The sequence below is a fragment of the Lucilia sericata genome, unplaced genomic scaffold (assembly GCF_015586225.1).
Source record: "Lucilia sericata isolate MDLA Ls3-8-SP2 unplaced genomic scaffold, ASM1558622v1 Contig000309F_arrow, whole genome shotgun sequence".
NCBI classification, from domain to species: domain Eukaryota; kingdom Metazoa; phylum Arthropoda; class Insecta; order Diptera; family Calliphoridae; genus Lucilia; species Lucilia sericata.
This window is the reverse complement of record NW_023994333.1, coordinates 1-13,143: the sequence shown is the minus strand read 5'-3', so window position 1 is coordinate 13,143 and position 13,143 is coordinate 1. Positions and strand designations below refer to the sequence as shown.

General features: G+C 30.7%; 8 non-coding genes across 8 annotated transcripts; 6 read left to right on the top strand and 2 right to left on the bottom strand.

Moving 5' to 3' along the window:
* Positions 1 to 1,090: 1,090 nt before the first annotated feature.
* On the bottom strand, positions 1,091 to 1,187 carry Trnay-gua. The gene is made up of 2 exons: positions 1,151 to 1,187; positions 1,091 to 1,126 (listed from the first exon to the last, which is right to left on the bottom strand). It is a non-coding gene; the product is annotated as a tRNA-Tyr (tRNA).
* A 627-nt stretch (positions 1,188 to 1,814) lies between these two features.
* Trnay-gua lies at positions 1,815 to 1,910 on the top strand. The gene is made up of 2 exons: positions 1,815 to 1,851; positions 1,875 to 1,910. It is a non-coding gene; the product is annotated as a tRNA-Tyr (tRNA).
* A 258-nt stretch (positions 1,911 to 2,168) lies between these two features.
* Trnay-gua lies at positions 2,169 to 2,256 on the top strand. The gene is given in 2 exon segments: positions 2,169 to 2,205; positions 2,221 to 2,256. It is a non-coding gene; the product is annotated as a tRNA-Tyr (tRNA).
* A 545-nt stretch (positions 2,257 to 2,801) lies between these two features.
* Positions 2,802 to 2,900, top strand: Trnay-gua. The gene is made up of 2 exons: positions 2,802 to 2,838; positions 2,865 to 2,900. It is a non-coding gene; the product is annotated as a tRNA-Tyr (tRNA).
* A 208-nt stretch (positions 2,901 to 3,108) lies between these two features.
* Positions 3,109 to 3,207, top strand: Trnay-gua. Its single transcript has 2 exons — positions 3,109 to 3,145; positions 3,172 to 3,207. It is a non-coding gene; the product is annotated as a tRNA-Tyr (tRNA).
* Positions 3,208 to 4,059: 852 nt separating this feature from the next.
* Trnay-gua lies at positions 4,060 to 4,155 on the top strand. The gene is made up of 2 exons: positions 4,060 to 4,096; positions 4,120 to 4,155. It is a non-coding gene; the product is annotated as a tRNA-Tyr (tRNA).
* A 1,054-nt stretch (positions 4,156 to 5,209) lies between these two features.
* Trnay-gua lies at positions 5,210 to 5,308 on the top strand. Its single transcript has 2 exons — positions 5,210 to 5,246; positions 5,273 to 5,308. It is a non-coding gene; the product is annotated as a tRNA-Tyr (tRNA).
* A 642-nt stretch (positions 5,309 to 5,950) lies between these two features.
* Trnay-gua lies at positions 5,951 to 6,043 on the bottom strand. The gene is made up of 2 exons: positions 6,007 to 6,043; positions 5,951 to 5,986 (listed from the first exon to the last, which is right to left on the bottom strand). It is a non-coding gene; the product is annotated as a tRNA-Tyr (tRNA).
* Between the last annotated feature and the right edge of the window lie 7,100 nt (positions 6,044 to 13,143).

Genomic DNA, 13,143 nt, shown 5'->3' with positions numbered 1-13,143 from the left:
AAAATTTCAGGAAAGTCGGTCCAGCCGTTTAGCAGTCTATAAAGCACAAACAAACAAACATACATACATACATACAAACACACTTTCATTTTTATATATATAGATTCATATGGGAGGTGCCTCGCCCCCTATTGCTAGTCCGCCTATTTTTTGTCCTAAATATTCATGTTGTTAATAAAGTAGCTCCGAAAAATTTGAGAACTCTGTTATATTTTCTCAGATATACTAATTTAAGATTTTATTATATGGGAGGTGTCACGCCCACTATAGATAAGCCGCCCAATTTGTCCACATATGTTCATATGGATGTCAAAGTTGTCCATACAAAATCTGAGACTCTAGCTGTTGCAGTTTCTGAGATATGCAACTTTTAATTATTATTTTGGATGTAGGCGTGGCACCTCGCCCACTTAAAATTTCTAAATAAATATATAGTTCCTTCCAGACATACAGGAAGGCGCTGTGAAAATTTCAAGAAAATCGGTCCAGCGGTTTAGCCGTCTATAGACTTCAAACAAACAAACAAATCCACAAACAAACCCACAAACAAATAAACACACATTCATTTTTATATACATATATAGATTTTCCGAACATTTCTCTTTTTATAGAAATTATTAAATTTTCTTTTTATAGAAAGTGTTCATTAAATTTCATTTTTATAGAAAAAATTCGACAAATTTGAAATCTTTCATTATTATAAAATAAGATGTAGCGCCTTAAGAAAACAAAACGTGTAATCTTAACTTGGCAACATGAAACGCGCTGGGGAAAAGACATCGTAAACATTATGAATTCCTACATAAAAACTACACTATTTATATGCATAGTTTTTTTTTCCTGAACTGGTGGCGCTTTTGCTTTCTTGCTATCTTGCCTGCCTGCTTGCTTGCTGTCTGTGGCTGTAACTTTTGCTGGTTGATTATACATTGTGAGAAAAGTTGTGATGAATTCCAAAATTCGCTAATAGCCGAGTATAATTTCTCAATTTCTTCTATAGCAGTCCTTGTTCTGATTCACCATCCAGATCTGTATTTGACCGCCCATTATTAGAAACATTACTAAATTTTCTCTATAGCAAAAATGTATATCCTTCGAGCCGGATTTGAACCAGCGACCTATGGATATCTATTTTTTTAAAACTAGAACACTACAGTCCACCGCTCTACCAACTGAGCTATCGAAGGTTTTAGTTTTAATTGCAAACTAAGAGTAGATAAGTATAATTTCAATTAAAAATTCTCTATATATATATTTTCTTCCAGTATAGCCCCTATATACCCAAGGTGTAAACAGACAAACCATCAGCATTGTAAATTTAAAATAAACACAAAAAAAATCCAAATACCAAGAATTAAAGGGACCATAGTGTTGTTGTTGTATGTGGTAGAAATGCAAAAAAGAAACCTTATAGGCTGCAATAAAAAATGATCTACTAAGGAATTTTAAATTAATTGTGGTTTAGCTAAAGAAAATAAGAGTCGTTTCTTTACTAGTTTGAGTACTATTTTCTATGGTACAGTGTAAATAAATTAAATATTTTCGAGAATTTTATATATAAAATTAGTTTGTGTAAGAAGAAAGGGTGTCAAATTTAACACTTTAACTATAATGAGTTAAGTATAAAAAACAAGAAAATTTACAAAGTTTTTAAATCAGTTGAATCAAAATTTTTGTTTAAAAATTTTATTTTACCTACTAATCATAGTTTTCATTAGAAATTGTTCTAATTGACCTTTTCACCTAGAGATTTATACCTTGCTGTGTTGTGTTATGAGTAGTTTGCTTGATATGCATTTTAAAAGAATTCAAGACCTTCGATAGCTCAGTTGGTAGAGCGGTGGACTGTAGAGTTGTTCTAATGATATAAAGAAATCCATAGGTCGCTGGTTCAAATCCGGCTCGAAGGATATGATTATTTTTGATTAAACCTAACAATCTCATATGAATACTATCTTGTCATATAAGGGATTGATAACTGTTATGAATGCTTTACTCTATATTTTATGGCTTTCATCAGTCATTAGCAGAGAGTGATATATAATCTCTGTGATTGTTTGTTTTTTGCTTTTTATGTGTTTGTGTAATCAAGAGAGCAATTCCTGATAACAAGAGAGCTCTTTGACTATCTCTGCTTTAAACTGAACTGTAGTTACTTAATCAAAGAACCTTCGATAGCTCAGTTGGTAGAGCGGTGGACTGTAGAATGATACTGTAGATATCCATAGGTCGCTGGTTCAAATCCGGCTCGAAGGATTCGATTATTTTCGATCCAAAAACGTTAATATCTGGATCTATTACTATGGCCCTAGATCGATGCTTGATCTCGCAACTAAGAGAATATCGCTAAAATAAAATTCGGTCCGGTTAGTTTATATATAAATAAGGACCCTACATACTTTAGTTTGGGAACTATTTGAAAGAATTAATTTAGCATTTTGCAGTTTCGCAACTGATCAAATTTAATATATTTTCTTCTTAAATAAACCCTTCGATAGCTCAGTTGGTAGAGCGGTGGACTGTAGAATAATAATATATAAAGTGAATATCCATAGGTCTCTGGTTCAAATCCGGCTCGAAGGATTGAAATATTTTACATGTGTAAATGATCTGGATTAATATAAAGTGGATCTTTGTGGATCACAGAAAATGTTTGAAATTTAATGGAATATATACTTTTACACAAAGATTTCGTTTCAGTCTTTTAAAATTTCCAGAGATTTAGACTAGATCTTATTTTTATTGTGGATTAAACTGCCGATAACTGATCTGATATTAAATTTTACTTCATATACATATAACCTTCGATAGCTCAGTTGGTAGAGCGGTGGACTGTAGAATGATTCTGAACAAAAGAAGCAGCTATCCATAGGTCGCTGGTTCAAATCCGGCTCGAAGGATTTAGCTATTTTACATGTGTAAATGATCTGGATTAATATCTAGATCTCCAAAATATGTTTTGGAGTTAAATGTAATCTATATTTCCACATAAAGACTTCGATTAAATTTTTATAAAATGTCCATAGATTTAAACTATATAGAAGTTTTATTGTGCAATGAACAGCCGATAACTGATCTGAGCTACTTTTTTACTTCATATACATATAACCTTCGATAGCTCAGTTGGTAGAGCGGTGGACTGTAGAATAATTCTGAGTAAAGCAAGCAGATATCCATAGGTCGCTGGTTCAAATCCGGCTCGAAGGATTCCAATACATAGTTTTTTTTGGAAAATTATCCTTTTAGTAAGTAGAGTTAACAATAAAATTTAGAGATCCTGCCGATATCGTTTTAAAAGACGGACAGACGGACGGACGGACAGAGTGACGGACATGGCGTAGAATTAAAAAAAGATCCAAAATACTTTTGTGGATCGAGAACTTGGAATTAATGACCAGATATTGGCCAATCCGAGAGAAATAGGGGGATCAATGAGAATAAGTCCTTGTTCGTTTATACAGTAGCATTTCACCTACCACTCTTAACCTGCATTTTCCACTGTTTCATATTTCGGCTCATTAAATTTTATACAAAAAATCAATAAATTTGAACAAAAAAATAATACGCTTGACTTACAGTTAAAACATTATTGCAATATACATAATAAACCAATTTTAATGAAAATGCAAATTGCGCTTTGCATTTATCGATTATCAAATTAAGTTGTCTAAAATATAGAATTGTGTGTCAAAACCATAAATTTTGTGAAATCAGACGATAAGAAATTGTCTTCTTGTGTTTTCAATACCTTGTTTTTGTTATTTTATTTTTTTGCTGAATCGTTAGGTTTTGTTTTCATTGTTATTATTGTAAAATCTTAATTTTATGAATGTACATTTGTTTTTGTTATTTCTACCGTTATTAAAATCCTTACGCTATAAGCTTCAATTATTATGTATGTATGTTGATATAAGAAATGGGTGTTTAAGGGGGCACAGTGTTTGGTTATAAGACATTTTATAAGAATGTACCCAGCAAAAAAAGCTTATCCAATAACTAACATTTCAATGACTACTTTATAATATCTGCATTACATTTGCATTTTAGAAGAAATCAAAACCTTCGATAGCTCAGTTGGTAGAGCGGTGGACTGTAGAGTTGTTGTAATGATATAAAGAAATCCATAGGTCGCTGGTTCAAATCCGGCTCGAAGGATATGATTATTTTTTTGATAACACTTAACAATCTTATATGATTACTCAACACTTCATTAAGCTATCTTGTCATATAAGGAATCGATAACTGTTAAGAATGCTTTACTCTATATTTTATGACTTAAATTAGTCATTAGCAGAGAGAGACATATAATCTCTGTGATTGTTTGTTTTTGCTTTTTATGTGTTTGTGTAATCAAGAGAGCAATTCCTGATAACAAGAGAGCTCTTTGACTATCTCTGCTTTAAACTGAACTGTAGTTACTTAATCAAAGAACCTTCGATAGGTCAGTTGGTAGAGCGGTGGACTATAGAATGATACTGTATTACTTGCCTACCATGTCATAACATTGTATTAAAATAATAACTTAAAAGGCTATATTTTGTTAGTGAATTTTAGCTCCTTAGTTGGTAATGTAAGTTTTTGCTGGGTATGTATATACATATATTTGAGTTTAATTAAATATTTGTGGCAACATGTTTTGCATAAATTGTTGTAGTATTTTGGTTTAAGTTTTATGGTTTAATTAATGATCTATAACATAAAACCTCTTTATTTATCATCCCACATCACACACCCGCTTGGTTTTTAGAACAAACACTCTCGAACGCTAAAGATAAACACTTATACTTCGTGTAATACATATTAAATGGTTGCAGATTTCATTGAGTAAAAGTGTTATCGGATAAATTAATTAATATCTTTGGTTGAAGACCTTTTATATTAGGGCAATTTTGTGGTAACTGATCCAACTTAAAAAACTTGGATTAGGTTAGTACTATTGGTTATTAGTCCAGTAACAAATTTTCAGCTTTATAGTTCAAGAACTGCCGAAGTTGGACATTTTGGTCATACAGGGTTTTTTCAAATGAGTGTAACTTTATACCCATTGGTCCTAATGTTAGAACAATTTTAAATTTATACGTCTAAGATGATCAAAATTAATGTAAACTGAACTTTTTGTATCTATTGGATGCTGGTTCAAATCTGGTATGTATTTTACTGAGCTATCGATAACTGATCTTAGCTAAATTTTTACTTCAAATACATATAACCTTCGATAGCTCAGTTGGTAGAGCGGTGGACTGTAGAATGATTGTGAATAAAGTAAGCAGATATCCATAGGTCGCTGGTTCAAATCCGGCTCGAAGGATATATTATTTTCAAAATTTTCATATTCACAATCGAGTCTTTGAATCCATTAAACTTTTGTTGTCTATCTGCTAATAGGTTTTTCTGTCTGATATATGTTTATGATAAGCTTGGGGAACAGCATTTTGCTTCACATTACTCCAATCAATCGTGAGCAAAATTAATAAGGAAACTGAGTAAATGAATAACAACTGTGAAAGCTTGTGAAACAGCATTTCCTAATGTTACTCTAATCAATTGTCAGGATTTGAACCAGCAACCTATAGATTTCTTTTGAATCAATTTGACTAAAATTTCTCATAGAATATTGAATTTCACTTGGATAAAGAACTGGGTGATCTGTTTTAGTCTTGTTTTTATTTGAAGATTTTGGGGTCTTATAAAATATTGGTCCTTCAAGTCGAATTTCTTTTAATCAAAAATTAATAGTTATCCTTCGCGTCGGATTTGAAGCAGCAATCTATGGATTTCTTTTTAATCAATTTTTCAACAACTATAGTCCGCTCTACTAACTAAGCTATCGAAGGCTCGTCATAGCATATGACTCACAAGATACATGACCTATAGATATATTTTTAATAGTCCTTTTTCATATATTTTTATTAAAGATGGCTTGATTTATCATGTCGAAGATCAAAAACTATCCTTCGAGCCGGATTTGAACCAGCGACCTATGGATTTCTTTTAAATCAGTATTACCTACAGTCCACCGCTCTACCAACTGAGCTATCGAAGGTTTGTTTTTAATAAAATATAAACAAAATTTATGATTCTAGTTTTTACTTAAAAATCTTGTTTTAAATTGCATTATTTAATTATGCAAAAATCCATTACTAGATTAAATTGTTAAAAATGCAATATTTTTATTTTTTTTTTGTAAATATCAGTAATTTTTATAAAAACTTTAGCCTTAAGTTTTAAAGATAATCAATCAAAATTGTGCCATAAAATAGTAATAAATTGTACGGTATATAAATGAGTGATAATGTATAGGTTTGTGCGTGCATGTGGCGGTATTTTTTTTTCATGTTTAACCAACAACAACTAACCAAACAGCCAACCAACCAACTTTTCAGCGGAAGCGGATGTGTAAATTATGAAACTGTATTGTTTTACACGACTACATGTATAAACAACTTAATAATATTCATGTTAAGTACATACCATATGTCTATATTAGGGTGCTATATAATTTCAAGGAAAATGGAAGTATCAAGTAAAGAGTGTTGTTGTTAAATAGTCAGACATTGTTTTATAGATTGTAGAAACATGTATATAATGAAATTATCTAGTGATTGTAAAGTTTGTGACGCATTTTTTCACGGAAAAGTTTATTTTCTCAGTAAACAAATTTGAAGCTGTTTACTGTTCACACAAATACTGACATATTCAGATACCAATATACAAAGTACATAATCGCTGACTTTACAATATATGATGATTTATGTTTATACATACATATGTACATATATACATATCGAGGCGTGACTTATCAGATTTTTAAAAATATTCTTAATTTTATTTGGTTTTAGTAAAAATATCATTGACACAAAATTATTATTGTTATTGCACCTATTGAAAGTGTAATTTTTATTAAAACTTTTCAGTCTGACCTCCTACATCAGCAGGGAAACACATACACATATTAACTCAACAATATATTAAACAATTTAATTGTTCCGATTATTTAACATCAATAGATAACAGTGTGAACAGGGAGTCACGCAAATTATCAAATATCACTAGAACGAGACTTGAACCTTCAGCGAATTAATGTTTAGAATTAGAGCAAATATTCACTAAAACATTTTTTATGAAAAGGGAAATTTCCGAAAATTTTGTAAAAAAAGGATATCAAAAAAATTTTTATTAAAAAATTTATTTCTAGTCTATAGTCTAGTCTATTGTCTAGTCTATAGTCTAGTCTATAGTCTAGTCTATAGTCTAGTCTATAGTCTAGTCTATAGTCTAGTTTATAGTCTAGTCTATAGTTTAGTCTATAGTCTAGTCTATAGTCTAGTCTAGTCTAGTCTATAGTCTAGTCTATAGTCTAGTCTATAGTCTAGTCTAGTCTATAGTCTAGTCTATAGTCTAGTCTATAGTCTAGTCTATAGTAGTCTATAAGTTAGTCTACAGTCTAGTCTATAAGTTAGTCTATAGTCTAGTCTATAGTCTAGTCTATAGTCTAGTCTATAGTCTAGTCTATAAGTTAGTCTATAGTCTAGTCTATAAGTAAGTCTATAGTCTAGTCTATAGTCTAGTCTATAGTCTAGTCTATAGTCTAGTCTATAGTCTAGTCTATAGTCTAGTCTATAGTCTAGTCTATAGTCTAGTCTATAGTCTAGTCTATAGTCTAGTCTATAGTCTAGTCTAGTCTAGTCTATAGTCTAGTCTATAGTCTAGTATAGTCTAGTCTATAGTCTAGTCTATAGTCTAGTCTATAGTCTAGTCTATAGTCTAGTCTATAGTCTAGTCTATAGTCTAGTCTATAGTCTAGTCTATAGTCTAGTCTATAGTCTAGTCTATAGTCTAGTCTATAGTCTAGTCTATAGTCTAGTCTATAGTCTAGTCTATAGTCTAGTCTATAGTCTAGTTCTATAGTCTAGTCTATGTCTAGTCTATAGTCTAGTCTATAGTCTAGTCTATAGTCTAGTTCTATAGTCTAGTCTATAGTCTAGTCTATAGTCTAGTCTATAGTTCTAGTCTATAGCTCTAGTCTATAGTCTAGGTTTTATATAGTCTAGTCTATAGTCATAGTCTATAGTCTAGGTCTATAGTCTAGTCTATAGTACTCGTCTATAGTCTAGTCTATAGTCTAGTCTATAGTCTAGTCTATAGTCTAGTCCTATAGTCTAAGTCTATAGTCTAGTCTATAGTCTAGTCTATAGTCTAGTCTATAGTCTAGTCTATAGGTCTCTAGTCTATAGTCTAGTCTATCAGTCTAGTCTATAGTCTAGTCTATCGTCTAGTCTATAGTCTAGTCTATAAGGTCTAGTCTATAGTCTATCTATAGTCTAGTCTATAGTCTCGTCATTAGTCTAGGTCTATAGTCTAGTCTAAGTTTTTTTTTTTTTTTTTTTTTTTTTTTTTTTTTTTCTTTTTTTTTTTTTTTATTAGTCTAGTTCTATAGTCTAGTTCTATAGTCCTAGTCTATAGTTCTATTCTCTAGTCTAGTCTATAGTCTAGTCTATAGTCTAGTCTATAGTCTAGTTCTAGTCTAGTCTATAGTCTAGTCTATTTGTCTAGTCTATAGTCTAGTCTATAGTCTAGTCTATAGTCTAGTCTATAGTCTAGTCTATAGTCTAGTCTATAGTCTAGTCTATAGTCTAGTCTATAGTCTAGTCTATAGTCTAGTCTATAGTTCGTCTATAGTCTAGTCTATAGTCTAGTCTATAGTCTAGTCTAGTAGTCTAGTCTATAGTCTAGTCTATAGTCTAGTCTATAGTCTAGTCTATAGTCTAGTCTATAGTCTAGTCTGTAGTCTAGTCTATAGTCTAGTCTATAGTCTAGTCTATAGTCTAGTCTATAGTCTAGTCTATAGTCTAGTCTATAGTCTAGTCTATAGTCTAGTCTATAGTCAGTCTATAGTCTAGTCTATAGTCTAGTCTATAGTTTAGTCTATAGTCTAGTCTATAGTCTAGTCTATAGTCTAGTCTATAGTCTAGTCTATAGTCTAGTCTATAGTCTAGTCTATAAGTTAGTCTACAGTCTAGTCTATAAGTTAGTCTATAGTCTAGTCTATAGTCTAGTCTATAGTCTAGTCTATAGTCTAGTCTATAAGTTAGTCTATAGTCTAGTCTATAAGTTAGTCTATAGTCTAGTCTATAGTCTAGTCTATAGTCTAGTCTATAGTCTAGTCTATAGTCTAGTCTATAGTCTAGTCTATAGTCTAGTCTATAGTCTAGTCTATAGTCTAGTCTATAGTCTAGTCTATAGTCTAGTCTATAGTCTAGTCTATAGTCTAGTCTATAGTCTAGTCTATAGTCTAGTCTATAGTCTAGTCTATAGTCTAGTCTATAGTCTAGTCTATAGTCTAGTCTATAGTCTAGTCTATAGTCTAGTCTATAGTCTAGTCTATAGTCTAGTCTATAGTCTAGTCTATAGTCTAGTCTATAGTCTAGTCTATAGTCTAGTCTATAGTCTAGTCTATAGTCTAGTCTATAGTCTAGTCTATAGTCTAGTCTATAGTCTAGTCTATAGTCTAGTCTATAGTCTAGTCTATAGTCTAGTCTATAGTCTAGTCTATAGTCTAGTCTATAGTCTAGTCTATAGTCTAGTCTATAGTCTAGTCTATAGTCTAGTCTATAGTCTAGTCTATAGTCTAGTCTATAGTCTAGTCTATAGTCTAGTCTATAGTCTAGTCTATAGTCTAGTCTATAGTCTAGTCTATAGTCTAGTCTATAGTCTAGTCTATAGTCTAGTCTATAGTCTAGTCTATAGTCTAGTCTATAGTCTAGTCTATAGTCTAGTCTATAGTCTAGTCTATAGTCTAGTCTATAGTCTAGTCTATAGTCTAGTCTATAGTCTAGTCTATAGTCTAGTCTATAGTCTAGTCTATAGTCTAGTCTATAGTCTAGTCTATAGTCTAGTCTATAGTCTAGTCTATAGTCTAGTCTATAGTCTAGTCTATAGTCTAGTCTATAGTCTAGTCTATAGTCTAGTCTATAGTCTAGTCTATAGTCTAGTCTATAGTCTAGTCTATAGTCTAGTCTATAGTCTAGTCTATAGTCTAGTCTATAGTCTAGTCTATAGTCTAGTCTATAGTCTAGTCTATAGTCTAGTCTATAGTCTAGTCTATAGTCTAGTCTATAGTCTAGTCTATAGTCTAGTCTATAGTCTAGTCTATAGTCTAGTCTATAGTCTAGTCTATAGTCTAGTCTATAGTCTAGTCTATAGTCTAGTCTATAGTCTAGTCTATAGTCTAGTCTATAGTCTAGTCTATAGTCTAGTCTGTAGTCTAGTCTATAGTCTAGTCTATAGTCTAGTCTATAGTCTAGTCTATAGTCTAGTCTATAGTCTAGTCTATAGTCTAGTCTATAGTCTAGTCTATAGTCTAGTCTATAGTCTAGTCTATAGTCTAGTCTATAGTCTAGTCTATAGTCTAGTCTATAGTCTAGTCTATAGTCTAGTCTATAGTCTAGTCTATAGTCTAGTCTATAGTCTAGTCTATAGTCTAGTCTATAGTCTAGTCTATAGTCTAGTCTATAGTCTAGTCTATAGTCTAGTCTATAGTCTAGTCTACAGTCTAGTCTATAGTCTAGTCTATAGTCTAGTCTATAGTCTAGTCTATAGTCTAGTCTATAGTCTAGTCTACAGTCTAGTCTATAGTCTAGTCTATAGTCTAGTCTATAGTCTAGTCTATAGTCTAGTCTATAGTCTAGTCTATAGTCTAGTCTATAGTCTAGTCTTTAGTCTAGTCTATAGTCTCTTTAGTCTAGTCTATAGTCTAGTCTATAGTCTAGTCTATAGTCTAGTCTATAGTCTAGTCTATAGTCTAGTCTATATAGTCTAGTCTATAGTCTAGTCTATAGTCTAGTCTATAGTCTAGTCTATAGTCTAGTCTATAGTCTAGTCTATAGTCTAGTCTATAGTCTAGTCTATAGTCTAGTCTATAGTCTAGTCTAGTCTATAGTCTAGTCTATAGACTAGACTATAGACTAGACTATAGACTAGACTATAGACTAGACTATAGTCTATAGTCTAGTCTATAGTCTAGTCTATAGTCTAGTCTATAGTCTAGTCTATAGTCTAGTCTATAGTCTAGTCTAGTCTAGTCTATAGTCTAGTCTATAGTCTATAGTCTAGTCTATAGTCTAGTCTATAGTCTAGTCTATAGTCTAGTCTATTAGTCTAGTCTATAGTCCAGTCTATAGTCTAGTCTATAGTCTAGTCTATAGTCCAGTCTATAGTCTAGTCTATAGTCCAGTCTATAGTCTAGTCTATAGTCCAGTCTATAGTCTAGTCTATAGTCCAGTCTATAGTCTAGTCTATAGTCCAGTCTATAGTCTAGTCTATAGTCCAGTCTATAGTCTAGTCTATAGTCTAGTCTATAGTCTTCTGTGAAAGAGAAATTTTTGATAATTTTCTATGAAAAAATAAACTTTTGGTAAACATTTAAATGTTTTATTGGTTTTTATTTCCCTACATGTCGTTCCCACTGTGCAACCGGCATAAAAATTTAAATACCAAATAACAATAATAATAAAATACCTATGTATAGTAATATCATGGTAAGTAAATTACTGTAAATTACCTGAAAATGTATGTGACTTATTAATTGTTGTATTTTTTTTTTTTTTGTGGAAAACATACTTCCTTATTTTACATTTTATTTCCTGTTTAAAACTGAAATTGGAAAAAACAGCAAATTATATAATTGTTCATTATTTATGGTTGCTGTTTTTATCAATAATAATGGGAAAAAGTGTTAAATTAAAACAGGAAAAAGTTGCAACAAAATGAACAAAAACGAGAGCAGCATGGAGGAAGCCTTTAAAAACTTTAAGTGGTCAAATGAAAAATATAACAACAGGTGTTTTGTGAAACAAAGTTTTTGTATAATTGAAACAATATTTATGTTCATTTTATGTTTTTTCCGGTACAAGTTTTACACATACTCACTCTTATACAAGTGGTACAAGCTTTAAGTAGTTTTTATATGTATGTATATCAAATATTTTTAGCAAATTGTTTTTAAGTACCATATATTTTTTTATCTTTTGTTAAGGATAAAAAAATGTGTTCTTCTTACATGGAGATTTTAAAGTAGAAAATATGATGTTAAATTTGTAAGAGTTTAGAGAAGGATTTCTATGAAAAGTGATATTCTTGAAAATCATTGATTTTATCATTCTTTGTATAAAAAAAGAAGAGAAATTTTGATTTTTTTTTTAATATAACCCATGGTGTAATTTATATTCATATATTTTCCCCTATAATTTAAATTTGCTCCAAATTTATTACAAATCCTTTAACAAACTTAAAACAACAGCATCCTTTACGCTTTGTCCTCATAGTTATATAAAAATAACCAGTAAAAAAGGAGAAAAACTTTTTTAATTTTACATAAAAGTTATTGAATAAATTTGTTAATGAACTATAAATTTAAAAATTGTTTATATTGAATGTTTTCTGTCCATTATAGAATTCCAATATTAAATTGAAATTAAAAGCAATAGTTTTTTATGTTGTACTTTACAAGAGCACAGAGAAATGTTTCATTTTAGTTCTTTATATTTTTATTAAAAAAAGTTTTTTTTAATAGTTTTGTTTGCATATTACACTATAGTAAATAAAATAAATTTCTAGTTTCAATTCAGACATAGTCACCAATCCATTATTATGGTCGTAAATTCAATAAAAATAAATTTGAAAAAGTAAAGTTTTGCCAACATTATTAACACATTGAAAATGAAAACATGACACAATTTCTTCTTTTAAATTAGAAAGTTAAATAATATCATACACAAACAAATACAACATGTATTTGTACGTACTGAATGTAACATGTAAAACCATTGAATGTTTTTATCGCAGGGGGTTCGTTATTAACTAAAACGGATAACTGTTGAAAATAGGTTTATGTAATCATGCAATTACTTTAACAAACAAATTTAGTTGTGACATTGAGTGATTATCTAGCATATAGACTAGCTACAGACTAGACTATAGACTAGACTATAGACTAGACTATAGAACTAGACTATAGACTAGATTTAGACTAGACTATAGACTAGATTATAGACAACCTATAGATAGACTATAACACGATTATAGACTAGACTATAGTCTATACTATGACTATAGACTAAAGACTAGACTATAGAATAGACTAGA